The 25455-nt window shown below is 39.1% G+C and overlaps 1 protein-coding gene across 4 annotated transcripts in view; it reads right to left on the bottom strand.

The window, feature by feature from the left end:
* The window catches only part of LRAT (lecithin retinol acyltransferase), a 132285-nt gene that overhangs the window by 29617 nt on the left and 77213 nt on the right, over positions 1 to 25455 (bottom strand). For 3 of the 4 annotated variants that reach the window (XR_008958655.1, XM_057310139.1, XM_057310140.1), the window contains 2 exons: positions 20524 to 20635; positions 19103 to 19216 (listed from right to left, as the gene is read on the bottom strand). The gene's annotated coding sequence lies outside the window, so the exon portion shown is untranslated. The remainder of the gene's footprint in view (positions 1 to 19102; positions 19217 to 20523; positions 20636 to 25455) is intronic. The other variant, XM_057310141.1, reaches the window with a different exon arrangement.

The following is a 25455-nucleotide window of genomic DNA, read 5'->3' as shown; positions in this document are numbered from 1 at the left end:
TCTAAAGATCATTTCCCAAAGAAGAAGGATACAGGTGCATGGCTTTGAAGTGAAGCCAGAATCATTTAAGTTAGAGATCAGAACACCGAAAAGAACTGCAAAGCAGCGCTCCTCCAACAGTCACCTGAGGACAGGCAGCATCTGCAGAGTCCGTCAGAACAGCCAGTGTATGCCCTATGTTCAAGTTCAAGATGTCCAAGTTCCACTGCAGAAGGGGGTGCACTTAGCATTCTGTTTTAACAAGCCCTCCAGGTGACTGATGCAAGCTCAAAATTTCTTAAGCACTGCTCAAAAAAATCTTTGCTGGGAAGAACATACTTGAAATACTCATCAGAGAAGGCGGGCTTTTATTTCTCTCATTATTGCAAATCTGAAAAGCAATCTAACTGACTGAGTGATTATCTCTGGACCTAAACCGGCACCGTGCACCATTCCTCGCAAGGGTTATTTGCAAGGCCATTAGACTTCTGCCCCCAAAGAGATGGGAACAAGTGTATGCCTCAGGTTTGGGGGTGCTGAGCACTCAGTCTCATACCTTGAGAGCTCGGCCCGCACAGACTGCCAGCTAAGGATTTTAGGAAAGGTAAATGGGCTGAAAAAGGGTGATAGAGGAAAGGGAAAAAATGGGAGACGATAGAGTGGTGACCCAAATAGGGAACTAGGACAGAAAAAGAAAAAGAGTAAGAAGGAAGTATGGACATGAAAATAGAAGAAGAAATAGGAGATTCTATCTAAAGTCAGAGTTGAGTTCCGTGGGAAGCAAGAGAACGAAGGAGTTTAGAGGAATATTCAAGAAAGTCACTCTAAGGGTTACAGGAATCAGTATGTGAAAGGTACAGCAGTGCTTGGCAAATAGCACTATAAAAAGGCTAGTTATGACTAGGAAGGTAATGAAGAAAAACGAAGTGTAAGAGCAAGAGATAAGAAAAACATTAGCTGGGCGCCTGGGTGGCTCAGATGGTTAAGCGTCTGCCTTCTGCTCAGGTCATGATCTCAGGGTCCTGGGATTGAGCCCTGCATCGGGCTCCCTGCTCAGCGGGGAGCCTGCTTCTCCCTGTCCGTCTACTGTCCCCCTTGCTTGTGCTCTCTAGCTCTCTCTGTCAAATAAATAAATAAAAATCTTTAAAAAAAGAAAAGAAAAAGAAAAACATTAGCTAACCATTTTCCAGGGGTAATAATAGGAGCAGCCCTTTCTGAAGTAAGGTGATGAATCAGATGACCTCTATAGTCTTTCACAATTAATGGTTGTTACGTGGCTGGTATGTTATATGGCCTGTGCGTGTGCACGCACACGTGCACACACACACACAATTAACTGGAAAATACTTGTGGTATTTATTATTATTATTTTTTTGCAAATTGAAGAGGTATTTTACTGGCATATCTAGGCCATTTGTTTCAAAAAGTCATCTTTAAGTGACATGAAGAATAATTAAAAGCACGTATTTATAGAGAAGTATCACTACTAACAAATTCTTTTACATTTTTGTTTTAAAATGTCACATACTTTAAATTTGACAAAAGCTCATAAAAATAGAAAAAATCCTCTGTTTTAGCTGACCCAGCATATCTAAACACAATGGGGTGCCTTCTTAATTACTTCCTTTAATATGCTGAGCTTAGTTTCAGAATTCATTAGAGATCAGACTTCCAGAAGAATTTCCTGTTTGTTTTGGCTAAATTATTATTGGTGAATTTTAAAGAAAAAATAGAACATATCAATTGATTATAGATAGTCTTCGGGAAGTATGAAATGAAAATACAAGAAAGAAAATGTATCTGCACAGAATCTAGCTTTAGAAACAACAGATGATGAGAGCACACCTCAGAATACACTAGTGAAATTCAACTCTCTCATTGGCCGGTATTAGTAACAACCGGCAGCATATGGGTTTGTTCAAAGCAACTAGAAACATATTTACTCCTTCCTTCTTAGCTTACCAGATGGCCCCAAAGAAAGGCTATGATTTTTCTCCAATTTTACTTATCCAGAAAATAAAGATCTTAAATTGAATGTATCCTAGCTTTCAGGCTTTCCTTGTCATTGAGCACACCCAGGAAATGATGTTATACAAAGAAAACCCTAACCCTTTATGAACCAGTCTAAGCATGAAGTTACTCTAAGACATTCAAAGGGGTGCTTTGTGTGGTGTTCCCTGGTACTGATAGCAAACATGAGTTTATTAGGCAGAATGACGAAACAGGCTCTTTGTTCTCGGGAAAATTGCAGCACCGAGTGCGTGTGTATGTGTGTGTGTGTGTGTGTGTGTGGTGTGAGGGAGCGAGTGGGTGTCTGTATTACTGACCATGTGGTGGCCACATGCTTCTCTGCTTAACAGAATCAAAAATTGCTTTTCTAGGTCTACACAGTTCCTGGGATTTGGTTCTTCAAGTATAGATTTCATTATCCAAATACTGATAATGGCCATGCTATTTGAAAACCATTGTATTCTGGACTGATGTTTAAATTCAACAACCCATGCTATTGGTGCTAGTTCGTCCCACTGATGAGGGAAATCTTTTCATGAGTACTAAATTGGAATTACACAGGATAAATAGTATTTTAGTCCCTAGTGCAAATGGCTCTTATCTCAGGACATCCTACAAATAACAACGGGGGTAGAGTGAGAGGGTGAGGATGAACTGGAAGATCTAGCAACAGCCTTAGAGATCAATGAATATAACACATCTGCTGAAATATTTAAGGTGTGGGTGGGTTAAGTTTGTACAGGCTTCAAAATAACCATCTCCTATGGAAAGACACACGTGGGCATAAATCTATAACTGTGCCTGACTTACACACACAAGATTAAACTTGAGTTAATGCTGAATATTTAAGGAACTATTACATTCTTAAGAAATGTACTTTATTACTTTATTCAAACATTGAATATTCACTGAAATAAACTGAAGAGCAATAGAACATACAAGGCTTGCTTTTTCTGACTAAATACCTCCATTATGGTGCCAATTAATTTCTTTGGGGGCAAAAGTTTTGCTTTGTTTTTTGGGGGGACAAAACTAAAAAAATTTAGAAACCTGAAAAATGTAAATTTTTTATGTAATTAAATAAAAGTATTTTCTTCATTAAATAAAAGTATGTTATTTAATTACATAACCATTCATAAATGACATCCACAATGTGTGTGAAAAAACAGCTGACCCAATCTTTCCACCTAAATAAAACTAACTTAAAGAGTAAACCTTAAAAACTAAGACATCTTAACATAAACTTTATAATTCTCAATTTCTAAATTTTTCCCCAGTAGCTTTTACTTTCCATTCTCAAAAATTCATTCTAACACCAATTAAAAACCCCAAATTACACAATTTAATAATTCTAAGTATTTTTAAATGCCCCAAAAAAACTCTCGAAAAAGAAGTTTTAATGATTTCCTTTACTAAAGATAGTTTCTTATTGAAAAAGGTATTCTGAAAAAAAAAAAGGTATTGTTTACTACTAAATACTAGCTTACAAATTGATACTAGAAATCTGCGAAAAAGTGATTCAAAGGTTACAAATATTTATTGAGCATCTGCTATGTGCTTAGTGCCCAGAATGAAAGAGTGTAAGGACATAACAGAGGGGGAACAAAACATACTCCCTGTCCTTCAAAAAGTTGATGGTGCCAGAAAGTGTCTCCGACAAAATTAATACAAGATAGACAGACACATGCCAAAGCAAAGCAGAAGGGGATTAAAGAGTAAAAGTGGAGATTGTTTCTGCCTGGGAGAATTAAGGACAGTTCATAGCGGAAGGATCACTTGAGCTAGGATTTATAAGGGTAATAAGAGTATTTGGTTGTGAAAAGATGGACAGGAAGAAGAGCAGGTTGATAGCAAGAAATACTGAGATACAAGACATGGAGTTGGGAAAACGGAGGTTATATATTGGGGATGGTAAAGTCTAAGCTCTTTAGGGCGGGAAAGAGGCCCTCCATTTCCTGACCAAAGTTCCATCCTCAGACTCATCTGTTCCTATTTCCTACTTGCAAATTCTCTCTGTTTCCTGAGCTTGGAATGCCCTTTCTCTCATTCTCTCTACTATACTGTAGGGAGTCTGTTAACTATGCAATAGCATTCTGTCTAAAAAAAACAATGTACATACCTTAATTAAAAAATAATTTATTGCTAAAAAATGCTAACCATCATCTCAGCTGTCAGTGAGTTCTAATCTCTTTGCTGCTGGAGGGTCTTGCCTTGATGTTGCTGGCTGCTGACTGATCAAGGTGGTGGCTGTTGAAGATCAGTAGCTGTGGCACTTTCTTAAAATAAGACAACAACGAAGTCTATCACGCGGATTGACTCTTCCTTTCATGAACTATTTCTCCGTAGCTTGCGATGTTGTTTGATAGCATTTTACCCACAGTAGACCTTCTTTCAAAATTGGAGTCAGCTCTCTCAAAACCTACCCCTGCTTTATCAACTACATGTATGAAATATTCTAAATCCTTTATTGTCATTTCAACAATCTTCATAGCGTCTTCACCAGGAGTAGATTTCATCTAAAAAAAAAAACCACACATTTTCTTTGCTCCTCTGTAAGAAGCAACTCACCTGTGAAAGTTTGATCATGAGATCACAGCAATTTGGGCATATCTTCATGTCTAATTCTAGTCCTCTCGCTATCCCTACCACATCTGCAGTTACTTCCTCCACTGAAGTCCTGAGCTCCTCAAAGCCTCCATGTTAACTGTAATCAGCTTCTTCCAAAGTCCTCTTAATGTTGATATTTTTGACCTCTTCCCATGAATCACAAATGTGCTTAATGGCATCTAGAATGGTGAATCCTTTCCAGAAGGTGTTAGTTTACTTTGCCCAGATCCATCAGAGGAGTCACTATGACAGCTACGGCCTTATGAAATGTATTTCTTAAATGTTAAGACTTGAAAGTCTAATACTCCTTGCTCCATGGGCTACATAATGGAAGTTGTGTTAGCAGGCATGAAAATATTAATCTCATTGTTCTTCTCCATCAGATCACCTAAGTGACCAGGTGCATTGTCAATGAGCAATTAAAGAATTTTTTTCTGAGCAGTAGGTCTCAACAGTGGGCTTAACATATTCAGTAAACCATATTGTAAACAGATGTGCTGTCATCAGGCTTTGTTGCTCCATTATAGAGCAGAGGCAGAGTACATTTAGCATAATTCTTAAGGGTTCCAGGAGTTCCAGATGGCAAATGAGCATTGGCTTCAACTTAACATCACCAGCTGCATTAGCCCCTAACAAGAGAGGCAGCTCTCCTTTGAAGCTTCGAAGCCGGGCACTGATTTCTTTCTAGCTATGAAAGTCTTAGATGGCATCTTCATTTACACAGAAAATCTGTTGTTCAGTGTAGCCGGCTTCATGAACGATCTGAGCTGGATCTTCTGGAGAACTTGCTGCAGCTTCTCCATCAGCACTTGCTGCTTCATCTTGGACTTGATGTCATGGACCTGGCTTCTCTCCTTAACCCTCATGAACAAACCTCTGCTAGTTTCCAACATTTCTTCTGCAGTTTCCTCACCTTTCTTAGCCCTCATAGAACTGTAAAAAGTTAGGGCCTTGCTCTGGATTAGGCTTTGGCTTAAGGAATGTTGTAGCTGGTTTGATCTTCTATCCAGACCACTCCAACTTTCTCCATATCACCAATAAGACTGTTTCCCTTTCTTATCATTAATGTGCTCACTGGGGTAGCACTTTTAATTTCCTTCAAGAACTTCTCCTTTGCCTTCACTACTTGGCCAACTGTTTGGCACAGGAGGCTTAACTTTCAGCCTGTCTTGGCTTTCGACATGCCTTCCTCACTAAGTTGAATCATTTCTAGCTTTTGATTTAAAGTGAGAGACAGGCAACTCTTCTTTTCACGTGAACACTTAGAGGCCATTGTAGCATTATTGGGCCTAATTTCAACACTGCTGTGTCTCAGGAAAGAGAGAGGCCCACAGAGAGGAAGAAAGACAGGGTAATGGCAGTCAGAACACACACAACATTTATTAAGTTTGTTGCTTATATGGGCACGGTTTGTGATGCCCCGAAGCCATTACAACGGTAACGTCGAAGATCACTGATCACAGATCTCCCTAACAAATATAACATTAATGAAAAGGTTTGAAATATTGCAAGAATTACCAAAATGTGACACAGAAACACAAAATGAGCAAATGCCCTTAGAAAAATGGCACCAACAGACTTGCTGGACACAGCGTTGCCACAAATGTTCAATTTGTAAAAAACGCTATATCTGTAAAGTGCAATAAAGTGCAGCACAGTAAAACAAGGTATGCCTGTAAAAGGGAATATTTAAAATCTTTGAGGGAGACTTACCAGACTTGGTGCCTCATTGGATTTAGTGACTGTGGAGGGGTCAGAGAATATTAAGGTTTGCAACTAGGGTAAGTAGGAAAATGCCAGTATCATTGACATTGATGGGAAAGAAACTAGAAGGTACTGGCTTGGAAGAAGGCAGATTCACTCAGTAGGTATTTGTGTAGTGCCTACTCTGTGCTAAGCACCGGCCCAGGCACTGCACCACAGATATGAAATACACAATCTATTTTCTAAGGAACCACAACTCGTCACTCACTCATCAATTTCCTTACTATCCAATTAAAATTTTTGAAGCACTAGATATCAGGGCAAAATTAAATCAACCATCCTTGTCTTTAGGGAGTTCCCAGGTGAGTAGGGAAGACAGTCACCTATAAAAATGATCACCAAACTTAAAAGTGCTGTAAAAGAAATACACCAGAACGTTTTAGATTTTATTGTTTTAAATTTAGAGAGTGGCAGTGGACCAGCCAGGTGGAATGATCTGTTGGGTAACTAATAGTCTGGCCTGAAGTTGAAGAGTGGCGTTATGACTAGGAATGTTGGTAGATTTGAGATCATTCACTTGGTTGAGAAGGCGGCCAAGGACACTGAGAAGAGAGGTGGCTACCACCTGCATTCCGTGTAGAGCAAAAGGAGGAGGAAAGGAGCCCCAAAGATGAGATAGCCAGAGTCCTAGACATATATAAATCAGGGAAATACAGAAATACTAAAAGGGAGTGCAGGAAAATGAAGAACCTCATCTCATGTGGCTAGCCCTACTCTTCTTGAGAGCAATCAAGTGGCAAACTGAAGAAAAGTGGGGAGGAATGATCTTTAATAAGTGATTTATCAAGGATCTAATTTTGCAAAGAAATCCAAGGAATTTGAAGAGTGAGTGGTCTGGCAACTGGCCATTGAAGTCACCTTCAGGGGAGCAGAATTAGGGGAGTGGAAATTACCTTATGAGGGTTTTGGGGGCCAGTAGATGGTAGAGACATAGAACCAGTGAGTGCTTAAAATGGTTTATAGACACTGGGCCCTAGTGGAAGAAATGAAGTGAAATGTTAATTTGAGGGGGTAAGTAGTAGGTTTAAGAGTTCCATTTTTGCTTTTATTTGATCCTTGGGACAGGAAAACTCAAGTACTTTTCTAAGGTGAGGAAAAGCCTGGCAAGGCATTAAAGATGCAAGAGACAGAGTTGGGGAAGGGGTGGGGTGTGGGCTTGGGTGGAGCTGTTGTGATCCTTGGCAAGGAGAAGAAAGATTCCTTTTTCAGAGGGGGCGGGAAGGAGAACAGGGTGGGCACAGAGAGAGAAGAGTAAAGGGAAGAGGGAAGGAATTTGAGTAAGTTTTAGTTGAGTGAAGAGTCTGAGGAAACAAGAATATGAACTGAGCGCAGTAACTGAGTGTTTTTGAGAAGAACAGAAATGGTTTGGGATAGTCACTAGTGGAAATGCAACTGGGAGTCAACTAGAGGTCACTACAACTATCGTCAGTCCTGAGTGTGCTGTGGGAATTTTGTGCAGGACTGTCATGTGCATTGTAGGAAGCTTAGCATCACTGGCTTCATCCATTCGGTGCCAGAATTGCTCCCCTGTCACTGTGATAACCGAAGAAACAGACCCATTCGTTTCTCAATGCCCTGGGTTGAGAATCACGTAGCCTGACACCGCAGCAGAATCCAATCACAGTAGTATATAGCTTTCCCCAGGAACACCCAGGAACCTGAGATCAGAGGTCAGTAGTTTTAAATGCGATGACAAGGAGACAGTAGAAGAAATGTTTCTCCCTTATTTTCCTGCGTTGGTTGAGAATGTTTGTATCATCCCCAGCCCAACGTCCATAGATGTGGTTCCAGTAAAAGCAATTGCTAAACACACATAGCATTTTAAAGCCAAGTACAGTTGCACAGATCAATTATTGCCGATTCAGAGGCATTTTTATAGGCAACGTATGTCTAAAGCCTGATCCAAAGCCTGGTTTTATAAGCCTGGCTGGCCCTTGGCCCAGAATGTAGGGGTGGGGAGGGACTGGAGTAAAAGTCCCATGAAGGAGGCTAGGCTAGAAGGAAATTAGAGGACTGAGCTTCTAAGCAAGCTCCTGCTGAGGTCTCCGGGCAGAGCACTGCTGTCCCACGCAAGCATGGCTCAGGGCGTGGGAGTTTGAAGATACAGCTGAGGATTCGCCCCAATAGTCTTAGAAATACCAACACAGTAGTGAAGCTACCTATGGAAGACTTGTACCTGTCCAAACAGAGAAAAGGCAGGTTAAATATAGCTAATCAAAACCACTGACAGGAGCTGAATCCTAGTACTATTTCAGAGCTAGAGCTCAGCTTATCTGGCTGTCTTATGATCCTTAAGAAATTCTCAGTATGCTTTGCTCACTTCTCTGATCATGACCTCAGCCTTCCCTGGGGAAGGCTAAGCCAATGGGTTTCAACCTGTGAATACTTTTGCCTTTCCGTGACCCTGTTCTACTGGGTCATGGCCTTCCATTAAACCTTGCCTGAGTGAGTCTTCAGGTTGCAATCGCTGCCCATTTCAAACACTCCCACTCAAAACACTGAGGGTGATCTGTCTGGTTTTGATCCCTGCCTGTCTTCCCAAAACGCTTGCATAAACCTTCTAAGTGCAATGCCCTGTCTTCTAAACTTGTTTATCAAAATATAGTGGCATAATAAGCTCCAATAGCTATTGATCTGTCATAGCCAAACATCTAAAATAGGTCAAAGGTGGAGGCACCTGGGAGGCTCAGTCGGTTAAGCGCCCGACTCTTGATCTCAGCTCAGGTCTTGATCTCAGGGTTTTTAGTTCAAGCCCCACGTTGGGCTCCATGTCGAGCATGGAGCCTACTTAAAAAAATAATAATAATAAAAAAATAAAATGAGCCTTTTCATAAGACCCACCCAGAGTTGGAAGGAGTGAGAAATGGCTTTATTTGGGGGTGAAGGAGTGCCAAAAATAATGTAGAGCCTCACTGCTGTTTTTAGTCAGGCATAAAACGCCAATGAACCAAAATAGTGTCTGTAAGTAGGGACACATTCCAAACTCAAAGACGACAGAAAAGATTATTTATATAGTAGTAGGAGCATTTATTACACCACCTTTAGCTTTGATTGTTCTGATCGTTGATTTGGGGTGGTAAATAAATCCATCTAATTATTTATTGCAATCCTCTGGTCTTCGACTGTTAAGGTATATAAATTTCTAAAAGTTTGCTATCTAGAAAATAGATAGAAGTAAAATAACAATGAAATGGTATGTTGATTAAAAGAAAAAATGTGTCGTTTTCATTAAAAATGTTAATCATCTTTAAAGGAAACATAACATAATCATGCCAAATACATATGTAATTTAGGGTTTTGAAATGTATATACCATCCCATATTTTGAATATATTTCTTATACTCTTTAAAAACTCTTTAATTTTAAGAAAATTAGACTATTCACATTTTATTTAGAGTGAGCAACCAAAAGAGATTGGCCTTTCATTAGTAAACTTCCTCTGGCATGTGATTCAACTAAGATTTTGACACTGAGGGGGCGCCTAGGTGGCTCAATTGGTTAAGCATCTGACCCTTGATTTTGGTTCAGGTCATGATCTCAGGGTCACGGAATCAAGCCCGGCTTCTGGCTCCACTCAGTGCAAAGTCTGCCTGTCCCTGTCCCTCTTCCTCTGTTCCTCCCCCTGCCCCCTCTCCCTCTTTCTCTCTCTCTCTCAAATAAATAAATAAAATCTTTAAAAAGAGGGGCGCCTGGATGGCTCAGTCCTTAAGCGTCTGCCTTCGGCTCAGGGCGTGATCCCAGCGTTCTGGGATCAAGCCCCACATCGGGCTCTTCTGCTGGGAGCCTGCTTCTTCCTCTCCCACTCCCCCTGCTTGTGTTCCCTCTCTTGCTGGCTGTCTCTCTCTCTGTCAAATAAATAAATACATACATACATACATACATAAAATCTTTAAAAAAAAATCTTTAAAAAGAGAAAAGATTTTGAGGCAATAGCTACAAGGCTACTATTTCTATCAAGTTTTTCCTTAGCCCATGTCACACACCTCTCTCCCATCTCTAGATTTAGTGTTTGGATCACCCAATTTAGCCTATGCCAAAGGGTCCAAATCCTGTCAGTTTAAAAGGTGATGGGAAGTAAGGAGGGCACATATTGCATGGTGCACTGGGTGTTATACGCAACTAATGAATCATTGAAGTTTACATCAGAAACCAGGGACATACAGTATGGTGACTAACATAATATAATAAAAAAACATTAAAAAAAAAGAAAAAAAAAAGGTGTACAAAGAGTGTCGATTTAGTAAGATTATTAGTTCAGTTTGAAGGATGACAATTATGTATTCTTTTTTTTTTTATCTCCTAAAATGTGGGCAAAAGATAAAGGTCCCAGAATCAAAAAAAGCTATTGATCTGCTAATTCGAAATTAATATCCTTAACTTTTTTTTTTTTAAGATTTTATTTATTTATTTATTTGACAGAGAGACACCCAGCGAGAGAGGGAACACAGCAGGGGGAGTGGGAGAGGAAGAAGCAGGCTCCCAGCGGAGGAGCCTGATGTGGGGCTCGATCCCACAACGCCAGGATCACGCCCTGAGCTGAAGGCAGACGCTTAACGACAGAGCCACCCAGGCACCCCAATATCCTTAACTTCTTATAAGCCCCAGATAAAAGCATGGTAATCCAATCACTTAAATTGAACCATATTTTATTACTGAATTCCCTTCCAGTTGTTCTTTATGCAGAATATGTTGGGAGTAATCTTGACCGCTTGGCAGTTAGAAGTATTTTCAAGTATGGGTAGTAGAAAGGTGCTGTATTTTGATGTCTATTTGTATACAAAATATCACCTTAATAAGCACATATGCTAAAGATTGATCAAGATGACTAGTTAATTTGAAGAATCTTAATCTGTTCTGTAAGGATATCGTGTAGTAGGTGGGGACTGGAGTGGTGGAGGTTATGAGGGATTCACTGGGCAAACTGTTGCCATTGACGTGAATCGATCACCTGGCGGTGAATGTCACTCTCACTTCTTTGGCCATGTCCAGAGTTTCTCTAATTTAGTTTGCCATATTTAGGTATGTCTAATTTAGGCCCTAACTAATAGTGCGTGGAACACATTTATACAAGAAATTATTCACTGTTTAGGGGCGCCTGGGTGGCTCAGATGGTTTAACGTCTGCCTTCTGCTCAGGTCATGATCTCCAGGTCCTGGGATCGAGCCCCACGTCCAGCTCCCAGCTCAGCGGGGAGTCTGCTTCTCCCTCTGTCTCTCCCCCTACTTGTGTTCTTTCTGTCACTGTCTCTGTCTCTCTCTCTCTCAAATGAATAAATAAAATCTTAAAAAAAATTATTCACTGCTTTCCTGAAATTCAAATATGCATTCCATATTTTATCTGGCAACTCTACCCTGATAATCTCAAGAGGTATTATGAAATTCTACGAAAATTTGTATCATTCCTTTAATTTTTTTTAAAAGATTTTATTTATGTATTTGACAGAGACAGCCAGAGAGAGAGGGAACACAAGCAGGGGGAGTGGGAGAGGAAGAAGCAGGCTCCCAGCGGAACAGCCTGATGTGGAGCTCGATCCCAGAACGCTGGGATCACGCCCTGAGCCGAAGGCAGACGCTTAACGACTGTGCCACCCAGGCGCCCCCATTCCTTTAATTTTTGAAACTAGGCATATCCCATATAACTGCAACTTGCAAGGAGAGGACAGAGGATCAATGTAAAATCAAAGGAAGGATATTAGGATACTAATTTTAAGAGATTATACATTTCAGAGGTCAAGGACCTTGCCTAACATGCTCACTGTTCTATTCCTGTCCACAACTGGTGTTCTAGGGAATAGAAGGTGCTAAATATTTTTTGAGTAAAAAAATGGCAGATATAAATACCTCCATTTATTTTGAGAATGTAAACTCTTCTCTTTTTTTTTGAGGTAATGCTAAGCAAAATAAGTCAAGCAGAGAAAGACAATTATCATATGATTTCACTCATTTATGGAATGTAAACTCTTCTCTTTTATCATCAGGAATAAAGATCTGCTTAATCCATTCCTTTCAGTCACCTCAGCTCAATGAGCTCAAGTAAATACAACAGGTAAGAGTGAGCGCGAAGCATACAAACTGGCTATACCTATAATCCGGAGAGCCTGCCAAGTACAGACAGAGTGTCAATGGGTCATTGTTTGTAAGATTTCAGACCTAGGCATCTTTAACAGGAATGTGCACACATGCATTACAAACTCACTCGACAATAGTTAGGTCCACTCTGATTTTTGTATATTAGTTTTACTAAGGGACAATGATTTTATAGTCTACTTAAAGGCATTTATTTTAAAATGTTCTAATTATTCGTGGGATTTCAGTAAAGAGATGAGTCAATGGCATTCTATGTGGTTAACAGAAAAAGAACTAGGAAAATCGTTCTATGGAGAAGGAGAGGATCTAACAATTTCTAGAGAGGAAAAAAGGAGAAAGGAGTTTTGGCAGTGAAGAGATATTCTTTAAAAAAAATACATAAATAAAGGAAATCTTTATGAGTAAGGAAAAGCAGAAATTCGGTGATAACAATGAAGTATTGTAGTATTTACAACATTAGGGAACAAAAGATTCAAAGGAAGCTCTTGGCAAAAGGCCAATTCATAGAATATGTGCATTATAATACTATAAAATACGAGCAGATTTTTCTGGCCTCAACAATGTTTAAAATATGTATTTTTTGCAAAAATTAATTATTATATTGAGAGCCACAGCTTTTTTGAAGCACACGGTTTTATTTGTTATGTCAATAAGTAAGAGCTTTATAGCACTGAAAAACCTAATATAACTTAACCAATACAGTAAACAAAACTTTATTTAATTGTTTAAATCCAAGTGAAAACTGACTAAATGACCGAATCAAGTTTAGAGACATGAAAAATGGCTTTTATAAGCAAAAATATCTATTTTTGCAAAGATCGTCCCCACTTGCTGTAATAGGCCAGACACTCTAAGTGATATGTCAGCAAGCTGCTCGGTAGACCTACCCACGGAAGAAAATTGAAAAGATATATATATAAAAAAGTTAAAACGTGTCCTATGGAATGTGGTGGTTCTGAAGTTACATAGAACAGCTTAGTTGGTCAGAATTAGATAACCCCTCTGGACGAATCTTAGCACTCTAGGTTGGATATTCTGTGTGTTTCTTTAGACCTCTAATAACACTTACACTTGATGAGGCATAAATATATGTTCTGCTTAAAAAAATTCCAACTTTTGTGTAAAACCAATAACAAATATGAGAGTAGGTGAACTGTTTAAAAACATTTCAACTGAGTAATTCTGAGGATCTAATTGGCTTTAGTCAGCGATTCATGAATTGAGCAGCAGTCCATCTCGCAAAAAAGGAGCTCTGAGGGACTGTACAAAATGGAGGATTTTACAGGAACAAAGAAGGCAGGCCAAGGATGCTAAAAGAGTGGATTATTTCAGGCAAGGTTACTTTCCTTTAGGGGAAGGCAGAGGTCTTGCCAAGGAGGTTACCTCACTAGTGCTGGTCAGGAACTTCCACACTGACTGGTTTAAAATTCCACTCCTGGAAAAGGCTGAAACTGCAATTAGATTAAGCGTGAAGTCTTGGTGGGGCTTAGCAAAAGTGACTCCATTTGGGGCCTATTGTTTCCTTTTTTAAATTAATTAATTAGTTTAAACACCAACATGTTCACAGAAAAGATGAGAATCTTAGCCCTGGGCAGAGAGGAGTCTCCGTGAGCTCACTCTGGATTTCCATTGCCCTTCCGCTCTCCAAGCTCTGCTGGTTGACTTCTATGCGTGTCCCTGCGGCTTTGGTCCTAACTCAGTTGCCTTGGAATGATGTGTTTTTGCACAAATACAAAATGCACACTGACACAAAATGGATTTGAGTCCCTTAAGTGCTAACTTCAAGGGCGGCTTTGTATCCCCTCACTTTTCAAAGTCCTGCCAGGGACTGAAGCTGAGCTGGACACCCCAAGTCTCAGTGTTTTCTCTTCTCTGTGGTCATGAGTGTCTGTGCTGCTGTGTAGTGTTTTGTGATTGTGGGGGTTTTGTTTTTATTTTTTTGTTTGTTTTATTTTGTTTCAAGTTAAATTCTAGTTAGTTAACATATAGTATAATATTGCTTGTGGGAGTAGAATTTAGTGATTCATTACTTACGTATAACACCCGGTGCCCACCACAACAAGTGCCCTCCTTAATGCCCGTCACCCACCTCCCTCCCTCCATCAACCCTCAGTATGTTCTCTATCATTAAGACTCTCTTACGGTTTGCCTCCCTCTCTGTATTTATTTTATTTTTCCTTCCCTTCCCCTATGTTCATCTGTTTTGTTTCTTAAAATCCACATATAAGTGAAATCCTATGGTATTTGTCTTTCTCTGACCGACTTATTTTGCTTCATATAATACATTCTAGCTCCATCCACATCATTGTGGAGGGCAAGATTTCGTTCTTTTTGATGGCTGAGTAATAGTGTGTGTGTGTGTGTGTGTGTGTGTGTGTGTGTGTATACAACATCTTCTTTATCCATTCATCAGCCAGTGGACCTTTGGGCTCTTTCCATAATTTGACTAACATTGATAGTGCTGCTATAAACATTAGGGTACATATGCCTTTTCAAATCAGTATTTTTTTATCCTTTGGATAAACACCTAGTAGTGCAATTGCTGGGTCGTAGGACAGTTCTGTTTTTAACTTTTTGAGGAATCGCCGTACTGTTTTCCAGAATGGCTTCACCAGCTTGCATTCCCACCAACAGTGTAGGAGGGTTCCCCTTTCCTCACCAATACCTGTTGTTTCCTGTGTTGTTAATTTTAGACATTCTGACAGGTGTGAGGTGACGTTTTGATTTGTATTTTGCTGATGACGAGGGATGCTGAGCGTTTTTTCATGTGTCTGTTAGCCATCTGGATGTCTTCTTTGGAAAAATGTCTATTCATAATTTCTGCCCATTTCTTTCTTTTTTTTTTTATTAATAATGATTTTTTATTATATTATGTTAGTCACCATACAGTACATCCCCGGTTTTCGATGTAAGGCTCGATGATTCATTAGTTGTGTATAACACCCAGTGCACCATGCAATATGTGCCCTCCTTACTACCCATCACCGGTCTATCCCATTCCCCCACCCCCCTCCCCTCTGTAGCCCTCAGTTTGTTTCTCATAGTCCATAGTCTCTCATGTTTCATTCCCCCTTCTGATTACCCCCCCTTTCTTTATCCCTTTCTTCCCCTACTGATCATTCTAGTTCTTATGTTCCATAGATGAGAGAAATCATATGATAGTTGTCTTTCTCTGCTTGACTTATTTCACTAAGCATTATCTCCTCCAGTGCCGTCCATGTTGTAGCAAATGTTGAGAACTCATTCTTTCTGATTGCTGAGTAATATTCCATTGTATATATGGACCACAACTTCTTAATCCAGTCATCTGTTGCAGGGCATCTCGGCTCCTTCCACGATTTAGCTATTGTGGACATTGCTGCTATGAACATTGGGGTGCATATGGCCCTTCTCTTCACTACGTCTGTATCTTTGGGGTAATTTCTGCCCATTTCTTAACTAGATATTTGTTTTCTGGGGGTGTTGAGTTTGATAAGTTCTTTATAGACTTTGGATACTAACCCTTTATCCAATATGTCATTTGCAAATATCTTCTCCCATTCTGTAGGTTGCCTTTTTGTTTTGTTGATTATTTCCTTTCCTGTGCAGAAGCCTTTTATCTTGATGGATTCCCAATAGTTTACTTTTGCTTTTGTTTCCCTTGTTTCCTGTGATGTGTTTAGTAAGAAGTTGCTACAGGTGAGGTCAAAGAGGTGGCTGCCTGTGTTCTCTGATAAGATTTTGATGGTTTCCTATATCACATTTAGGTCTTTAATACATTTTGAATTTATTTTTGTGTATGGTGTAAGAAAGTGGTCCAGTTTCATTTTTTTGCATGTGGCTGTCCAGTTTTTCCAACACTATTTTGAAGAGACTGTTTTTTTCCACTGGATATTCTTTCCTGCTTTGTCAAAGATTAGTTGACCATAGAGTTGTGGCACCATTTCTGGGGTCTCTATTCTGTTACACTGATCTATGTGTCTGTTTTTGTGCCTGTACTATGCTGTCTTGATCACTACAGCTTTGTAACAGAGCCTGAAGTCCAGAATTCTGATGCTTCCAGCTTTGCTTTGCTTTGCTTTTTCAAGGTTGTTTTGGCTATTTGGGATCTTTGGTGGTTCCACACAAATTTTAGGATTGTTTGTTTTAGCTCTGTGAAAAATGCAGGTGGTATTTTGATAGGGATTGCATTAAATGTGTAGATTGCTTTGGATAGTATAGGCATTCTAACAATATTTGCTCTTCTAATCCATGAGGATGGAAAGTTTTTCTATTTCTTTATGTCATCTTCAATTTCTTTCATGTGAGTTCTATAGTTTTCAAAGTACAGTTCTGTTACCTCTTTGGTTAGGTTATTTCTAAGTATCTTATGGTTTTGGGTGCAATTGTAAAGGGGATCAACTCCTTGATTTCTCTTTCTGCAGCTTCATTATTGGTGTATAGAAATGCAACAAATTTCATTACATTGATTTTCTATCCTGTGACTGTTGAATTTGTGTATCAGTTCCAGCAATTTTTTGGTAGAGTATTTCAGGTTTTCTACATAGAGTATCATGTCATCTGCAAATAGTGAAAGTTTGACTTCCTCCTTGCCAATTTGGATGCCTTTTATTTCTTTTTGTTGTCTGATTGCTGCGGCCAGGAGTTACAGTACTATGCTGAATAATGATGGTGACAGGTGACATCCCTGTCTTGCTCTTGACCGTAAAGGAAAAGCTCTTAGTTTCTCCCTATTGAGGATGATATTAGCCGTGGATCTTTTGTATATGGCCTTTATGATGTTGAGGTTATGTTCCCTCTATCCCTACTTTGTTGAGGGTTTTTATCAAGAATGGATGCTGCACGTTGTCATATGCTTTTTCTGCATCTATTGAGAGGATCATATATGGTTCTTATCCTTTCTTTTATTAATATGGTGTATCAGCATATTTGCAAATATTAAACCACCCTTGCAGCCCAGGAAAAAATCCCACTTGATTGTGGTGAATAATTCTTTAATGTACTGTTGGATTCGATTTGCTAGTATTTTGTTGAGAATTTTTGCATATATGTTCATCAGGGATACTGGCCTATAATTCCCCTTTTTAGTGGGGTCTTTGTCTGGTTTTGGAATCAAGGTAATGCTGGCCTTTTAGAATGAGTTTGGAAGTTTTCCTTCCATTTCTATTTTTTGGAACAGTTTGAGAGGAATAGGTATTAGTTTTTCTTTAAATGTTTGGTAGAATTACCCTGGGAAGCCATCTAGTCCTGGACTTTGGTTTGTTGGGAGATTTTTGACTACTGATTCAGTTTCTTTGCTGGCTATGGGTCTGTTCAAATTTTCTTTCTTTCTGTTTCAGTTTTGGTAGTTTATATGTTTCTAGGAATTTGTCTGTTTCTTCCAGGCTGACCAATTTGTTGACACATAATTTTTCATAATATTTCATAATTGTTTGTATTTCTGTGGTGTTGGTTGTGAGTTTTCCTCTTTCATTCGTGATTTTATTTACTTAGGTCCTGTCTCCTTTTCTGTTTGATAAGACTGGCTTATCAGTTTTATAAGGGGTTTCTCAGTTTTATCAGTTCTTTCAAAGAACCAGTTCCTGGTTTCATTGATCTATTCTACTGTGTTTGTTTTTTGTTTGTTTGTTTCTATATCATTTATTTCTGCTCTAATCTTTATTATTTTCCTTTCTCTGCTGGCTTTAGGCTTTTTTGCTGTTCCTTTTCTAGTTCCTTGTAAGGTTATGTTGTGCACTTGAAGTTTCAAAGAAGTCTTGCTATTTGAGGTAGGGCTGTATTACTATATACTTCCCTCTTATGACCATTTTTGCAGCATCCCAAAGGTTTTGAACTGGGCCTATTGTTTTCTTTTTAATAAGATATTCGTTCCATTCTAAATGAGTGTACCTATATAATTGCTAAAGAGTAAAATATCTATAGCCTCCATTAGCAGAATAGTTCAGCTTTTCTTTTTATGATGACGTTGTGGGAATAATAACTCTTTGTTTAGACTTTAAATCCACATCTCATTTTCATGGGCAACCAAAATTTTATAGGTACTCACTAAGGTTGAACAGCATTTCATTTAATGCAGGGAATCATGCAGTTCACCAAGATAAAGGTAAAGAATAACAAAATCAGTAAGACCTGCTTAAAATGAATTAGTAAGAAAACCATTCCAACAAGTGGGGGAAAAAATCCTCAATTTTGAATTATCCTTAAAGCAAATTTTGTAAACATACAAAAATTAAAACTGGGTCAAGTAGCAGCACATGGGCAGTTATAAGGTAAACCCTTTGAATATGTAGGAAGTCCTCACTTTGCACATTTCCAATAGGCATGAAATTTGGTTACCAGGATTCAGGTGATTAACACCCGTTCCCCAACAACACAGTTCCAATTCAGTTACCACGATATGTCAACTCGGTATAATTAAATAATTAGTATTAATTTCACATGCACATGGTAAAATGTGTAGTTGTGTTGCCTCTTTATCTCCCATGGCATTTTGCAAAAACAAATCCTTGAGAGAATTGGCCAAGAAAGATGAAAGTGTACTAAAGAAACCATAACTGACAGCAGAGGGAATAAATTTGAATCAACGGTAAATGGAATTTCAGAAGAGAGCTGACGGTGAGAAAGTTCACACCGTGGATGTAATTGTAGCCAGAGGGGATAAGCGAAGGCAAACTTACCATCATATCTGGAGAAAGTGATTGTGCCTGAAAGATGGAGAAGTCCCAGAGGAAATGATGCCAGCTAAAAGAAAACCTTCACCCAAAAGGCCTTCTCGGAGATATTTCACAACACTTGAAAGTGAAAAGGATGAAATGTTAGAAGCTGCTCCAAACTCAGAGAGGAGCATAACAAGTCAGAGTAGACTTGCAGATTTATTTTAGTTTCCTGAAGCTAAATCTCTAAAAGGCTGAGAACTTTCCAACACTGTCCTTCTTTTTCTGATTCAAATATTCTCTTCATGACTGTTTTCCATGTAATGACTATCTTTTGTGTACTCTTCCCACCTTCGTTCGAGTGTTAGATCTCCTCCCCTACCTAGGATAAGATCATTTTTCTGAACAGTTATCTCTCCAGCCTTCCACTTGGGCGGGCATCTCCTTGATTTATGCAACAATAACCTTTACATTTGCTTGGATCCTGTCATTACGAAAGAGAAGAGAGACCAAGTGGAATTGTAGGCTCATCGTCTTCTCCATGAATCTCAGTTCACAGTAGTCCTCACTTTACCCCAGTTTCCCTTTCCTTGGTTTCATTTACGCGCAGTCAACCCCACCGTCCAGCAGCAGGTGGTTCTCCTTCTGATGTATCTTCAGGTCAGTAGTACCTCAGGCTGCTTCACAGCACCTATGCCATTCACCTCACTTCATTTCATCACATAACATTTCATCACCTCACATCATGACAAGGGTGAGTACAGTACAGTAAGATTTTTGAGACAGAGGCCACATTCACATAACTTTTATTACAATACGGTGCTATAATTTTTCTATTTTATTATTATTGTTGTTAATTGCCTAATTGTTGTTGTTACTGTGCCTAATTTATAAGTTAAGCCTTTATCAAAGGGGCCCCTGGGTAGCGCAGTCGTTAAGCGTCTGCCTTCGGCTCAGGGCGTGATCCCGGCGTACCCGGATCGAGTCCCACATCAGGCTCCTCCGCTGTGAGCCTGCTTCTTCCTCTCCCACTCCCCCTGCTGTGTTCCCTCTCTCGCTGGCTGTCTCTCTGTCACATAAATAAATAAAATATTTAAAAAAAAAAAAGACTTTATCATAGGTATAGGAAAAAGCATAGTACATAAAAGGGTTCAACACTATTTGCAGTTCCAGCCATCCACTGGGGATCTTGGGACTTATACCCCGCAGATAAGGAGGAGACTATTATATTCAGTATTTTTCATGAACTACACCCCCAGCCCTGCTCCATATGTCACATCCAGGTCTTTCCATGCACTGACCTCAAATAAACCATTAGTACTTCCTGCCATAATGTCCTACATACTTGTCATGTCATCTTTATAGATACCAAAAAGAACGAATAAGTAATGAAAAATAGAACGACAGCTTTGGCAAAAAATACCAGATAGAGAAAATGAACATACCTCTTAGGTCACCATCTATCTTGGGTAAACTTGGTGAAGCCAATGTGTCCAGTGTAAAAGTGAGATCTTTGTGAGAGATTTCAACATGTCCTTCATGAATATGGACAGCAACCTGAAAACATTTTTAAAGCAGGAAATGAGAAAAAAAAGATTTTATGAATAGGAAACTCTGTACTTATAATTTTGTTTAATTAGAACACTAACTGGTCAGTTCTTTATTCCCACCTTAGAAGCTCTGTTTTTGAAGTTTTTATGGACCTACATGGAGCACACTGCTTTGTCAATTCTTAGTAAGATAAATAAACAAATAAATAAATAAATAAAACAAGAACAAAAACCATATAACCTTCCTCCAACTTCTCTGCTCTTCTGGGCAAGCATTTCTCTCTCAGGAGTTCCTGCTTCTGCTTACTGTTGGCGACGAAGAGAGTGGCAATGCGCTTTATCTGGTAGTCCGGGCCGCGGAAGCTGAAGCAGCGGGAGCCCGTATGGCCTTGCAGCTGACACTGAAATCAAAGACTCTTTGTTTCTTGTGGACTGATGACTGACGGCTGCCTCATCAGTACAGTCTCCCTGGAAAAGCATTTCCAGCTTCCTCTCCCTGTCTCTGAGAACTGAATCAGGTGTGAGGCACACCTTTTCCCAAGTGCCAGGACCTTACAAAGGAGCTTTCTGTGTCAAAAGCAATGTCAGCCTCATTTTCTTTTTTTTTTTTAATCAGGGCATGGCAAATCTGGCCCACACACCAAAGTGCAGTCGACTCGCAGCGGGACAGGAAATCTGGAATAACATGTCTTAAATTGATTTATATGACTGCGTTAGTTCACATGAGGGTGAAGCCATGCCTTTTTCTTCTTTGTTCCTAATGCGGGGCGCAGTCCCTGCCTGCAACATACAAGCTCTCAGTAAAGGCTGTGTTAAATTTAAGTTTCACTTATTAATTGTTTTCCAAGGCTGCTCTTGCAATTACTCGATCCTTTTGGGGGGCCAATGCAAGCGCTGTGAGAACTAGAACCAAGTTGCACAGAGTAGGAAGGCGATAAATATCAGCTGGAATGGTATTCTGTGTATATTGCAGGCTTATTTTATCCTCAAGCTGTTCCATGTAAACAAATGGCACCCTCACTCTCCTCCCATCCTGTCCGGCCTGCTTGAAACTGCCGATGAGTTTTTCTCGCTCAAGGTTACTAAGGCAAAAGTAGCTGATTGCACTATGCCACTGCTGTTTAATATACAGAGGGCTCACAGCTTGCCCATGCTTCCTGCTATTGCAAGTTCTTGGCAAAACTGAGATCTCTGGCAATAGCAGGCTTCACCCATTTTACAAGGTGATCTGGCAAAAGTGGATGCAGCCATACTGAGTGCTATTCCCGGGTACTCACCTACAGGTTACCACTCGGGTATGTTCCTTTCAATGTTAAGAACTACACCAAAGCAGAGGCATTTGAATATTTACTCTGAGAAACAATCTTTCAGATATTTCCAGAGGGGGACTTTCACTAGCTATGACTCAGCTTACCCATTTCCCTATTTTTTATGACTTCACCGGCCTATGACTAGATTAGTCATGTTGTCTCTTTATTAAGGAGTGAAGGGGCGCCTGGGTGGCTCAGTCATGAAGCGTCTGCCTTCGGCTCAGGGCGTGATCTCGGCGTTATGGGATCGAGCCCCACATCAGGCTCCTCCGCTATGAGCCTGCTTCTTCCTCTCCCACTCCCCCTGCTTGTGTTCCCTCTCTTGCTGGCTGTCTCTCTCTCTGTCAAATAAATAAATAAAATCTTAAAAAAAAAAAAAGGAGTGAAAAGGAGGCTTTTTAAAATCAAATGATAAATGTGAATTGCAAATCCCCTTTAAACATTAATTTCATATTCGTACCGTACTTTGGCCATTCTGGAAACTCCTTATCAATTTGTGATGGCCCAAATTCCCAGTAACTACATAAAAAGTCTGCAGATAGCATTGACTGGTGACACTACCCGCTCCTTTTCCATCATGGAACATTGTATCATTTTCCATGACCAACAAGACTGGACCATTTCAAGTTTCAACAATATTACAGGTAATTGAGAACTTGGCCATATTGCTAAAAATCAAGTTGCCATGAGTACCACCAATCAATTTATCAATGTAAAACCTTATATTGCGTTATCTTTTTTTTTTTTTTAACTCTAAACAATTGTCCTTTCACAACAGAGGACAATTCAGGAAGGTCATGATCCAGGTGGATTATAAGGGCAAGTCCAGAAACTCCTCCACAGAATATATTTATACTAGGCTTTTGATACAGATGAAGTGACTGCAAGAAGCTTATTTTTGGGAAGAATAAGAGTCTCAGAGCTTCCACTTGGAGTTAAAGAAGAAAGTAGAAAGGGAAAAGAAATTATTCAGACAGGAAAATAATTATTCATTATTTCTGGAAAGAATGAAAGAAAAAAGTCTCTGATACAAGAAATCCAATGAATCCCAAACATGGTGAGAAGCAATGGAAGGATACTTAGACATAACATGGTGAAATCGTAGAACACCAAAGACAAAAAGAAGCCAGAAAAGAGGAGTCGTTACCGTCGAAGGACTGACAAACTGACAGCTGATTTTTCAGCAGAAATAGGGGAGTAAACAAGTGCTACAACTTTCAGCCTATAAATATTCCTGGTAAAATTACCTTTCAGGCATGGGGAGAAATACACTCCTTTTTTAAGACTTTATTTTTAAGGCAGTTTCAGGTTCACAGTAAAATTGAGCAAAAAAACTCAGAGTTTCTATATATGCTTTGCCTCCACACATACACAGTCTTCCCCACCATCAGTATCCTGTACTAGAGTGGTACATTTGTTAAAATCTTCAAATCTGCATTGACACATCCTTATCACCAAAATTCATAGTTGACGTTAGAGTTCATTCTTGGTGTTGTGCATTTTATGGGTTTGGACAAATATATAAGGACTTGTATCCACCGTTATAGGATTATATAGAATAGTCTTACTGCCCTAAAAATCCTCTGTGCTTTGCCTATTCATCCCTACCCCGCACCCGCATGAAGCCCTGGCAACCGCTGATCTTTTTACAGTCTCATAGCTTTGCCTTTGCCAAATGTCATGTACTCGGAGTCATACATAGCTGCATATGTAGCTCTTTCAGATTGGCTTCTTTCACATAGTAATATGCAATTAAGATTCCTGCATGTCTTTTAATGGCTTGTTAGCTCATTTCTTCTTAGCACTGAATACTATTTCATTGTTTGATGTACCATAGTTTATTTATCTATTCACCTATTAAAGGATATCTTGGTTACTTTCAAGTTTCAGCAACTATGAATAAAAGCTACCATAAATATATGTGTGCAGGATATTATGTGGACATAGGTTTTCAACTCATTTGGGTAAATATCAAGAAACACAATCGTTAAATCATATGGTAAGAGTACGTCTAGTTTATAAGAAACTGCCAAACTATCTTCCAAGGTGGATGGACCCTTTTGCATTCCCACCTGCAATGAACGAGAGTTCTTGTTGCAGACATCCTCACCAGCATTTAGTGTTGTCAGTGTTCTGGATTTTGGCCATTCTAAGAGGTGTGTAGTGGTATCTCATTGTTTTAATTTGCATTTCCCTAATGACATGATATTGAACATCTTTTCATATGTTCATTTCCCATTTGTTTATTTCCTTCTGTGGTGAGGCGTCTTTTAAGGTCTTTTGGTCATATTTTAATTGGGTTGTTTATTTTATTATTGTTGAGTTTTAATAGTTCACTGTATATTTTGGATAACAATCTTATCAAAGTTTTTGCAAATATTTTCTCTCAGTCCGTGGCTTATCTTCCGATTATCTTGGCAGTGTCTTTAACAGAACAGAAAATTTTAAGTACAGCTTATTGATTATTTCTTTCTTGGACTGTGCCTTTAGTGTTTTATCTAAAAAGTCATCACCGTACCTAAGGTATCTAAGTTTTCTCCTGCTATCTTCTAGGAGTTTTATACTTTTGCATTTTATGTTTAGGTCAGTAATCTATTTTATATTATTTTTTGTGAAGGGTATAATAGTTCATTTTTTGTTTGTTTTTTGCAAGTGGATACCCAGTGTTCCAGCACCATTTATTGGAAAGACTATCTTTTCTCCACTGAATTCTTTGCCCCTTTGTCAAAAAGTAGTTGACTGTATTTGTGTGGGTCTGTTTCTGGGCTTTCTCTTCTGTTTCACCGATTTGTCTATTCTTTCATCAGTACCACACTATTTTGAATACTGTAGTTTAATAATAAGTCTTGAAGTTGAAGTCCCCAACTTTGTTCTTCTCGTTCAATATTGCCTTGGCTATTCTGAATCTTTGGCCTCTCCACATAAACTTTAGAATCACTTTATCTCTATCCACAAAATAACTTGCTGGGATTTTGACTGGAACTGTGTTATATCTATAGATCAAGTTGGGAAGATCTGAGAGCTTGACAGTATTGAGTCTTCCTATCCATCAACATAGAATGTCTATTTAGTTTGATTTCGTTCTTCAGACTTTTGCAGTTTTCCTTGTATTGATTTTTTTTTACAAAATTTTGTATTTTATTTTGTTAGACTTATACTTAAGTATTTAAGTTTTTTGCACGCTAATGTAAATGATAATGTGTTTTTTTATTTCAAATTCCACTTGTTCATTGCTGGTAGAGAGGAAAACAATTGGCTTTTTATGTTAACCTTGTATCCTGCCATCTTGCTATAAATGCTTATTAGTTTCAGGAGTTTTTTGTTGATTTTTACAGATTTTCTATATAGCCAGTCATCTCATCTGTGAACAAAAACAATTTTATTTCATTTTCCCCAAACTGTATACCTTTTGTTTCCTTTTCTTGTCTTATTGCATTAGCTAGGACTTTCACTATTATTTGAGAGAGTGAGACAGTGAGAGAGCGAGAGAGAGAGAGCATGAGTGAGCAGGGTGCAG

This window comes from Ursus arctos, unplaced genomic scaffold, assembly GCF_023065955.2.
Source record: "Ursus arctos isolate Adak ecotype North America unplaced genomic scaffold, UrsArc2.0 scaffold_11, whole genome shotgun sequence".
Classification (NCBI taxonomy): Eukaryota; Metazoa; Chordata; class Mammalia; order Carnivora; family Ursidae; genus Ursus; species Ursus arctos.
This window is presented reverse-complemented; position numbering and strand designations above follow the sequence as displayed.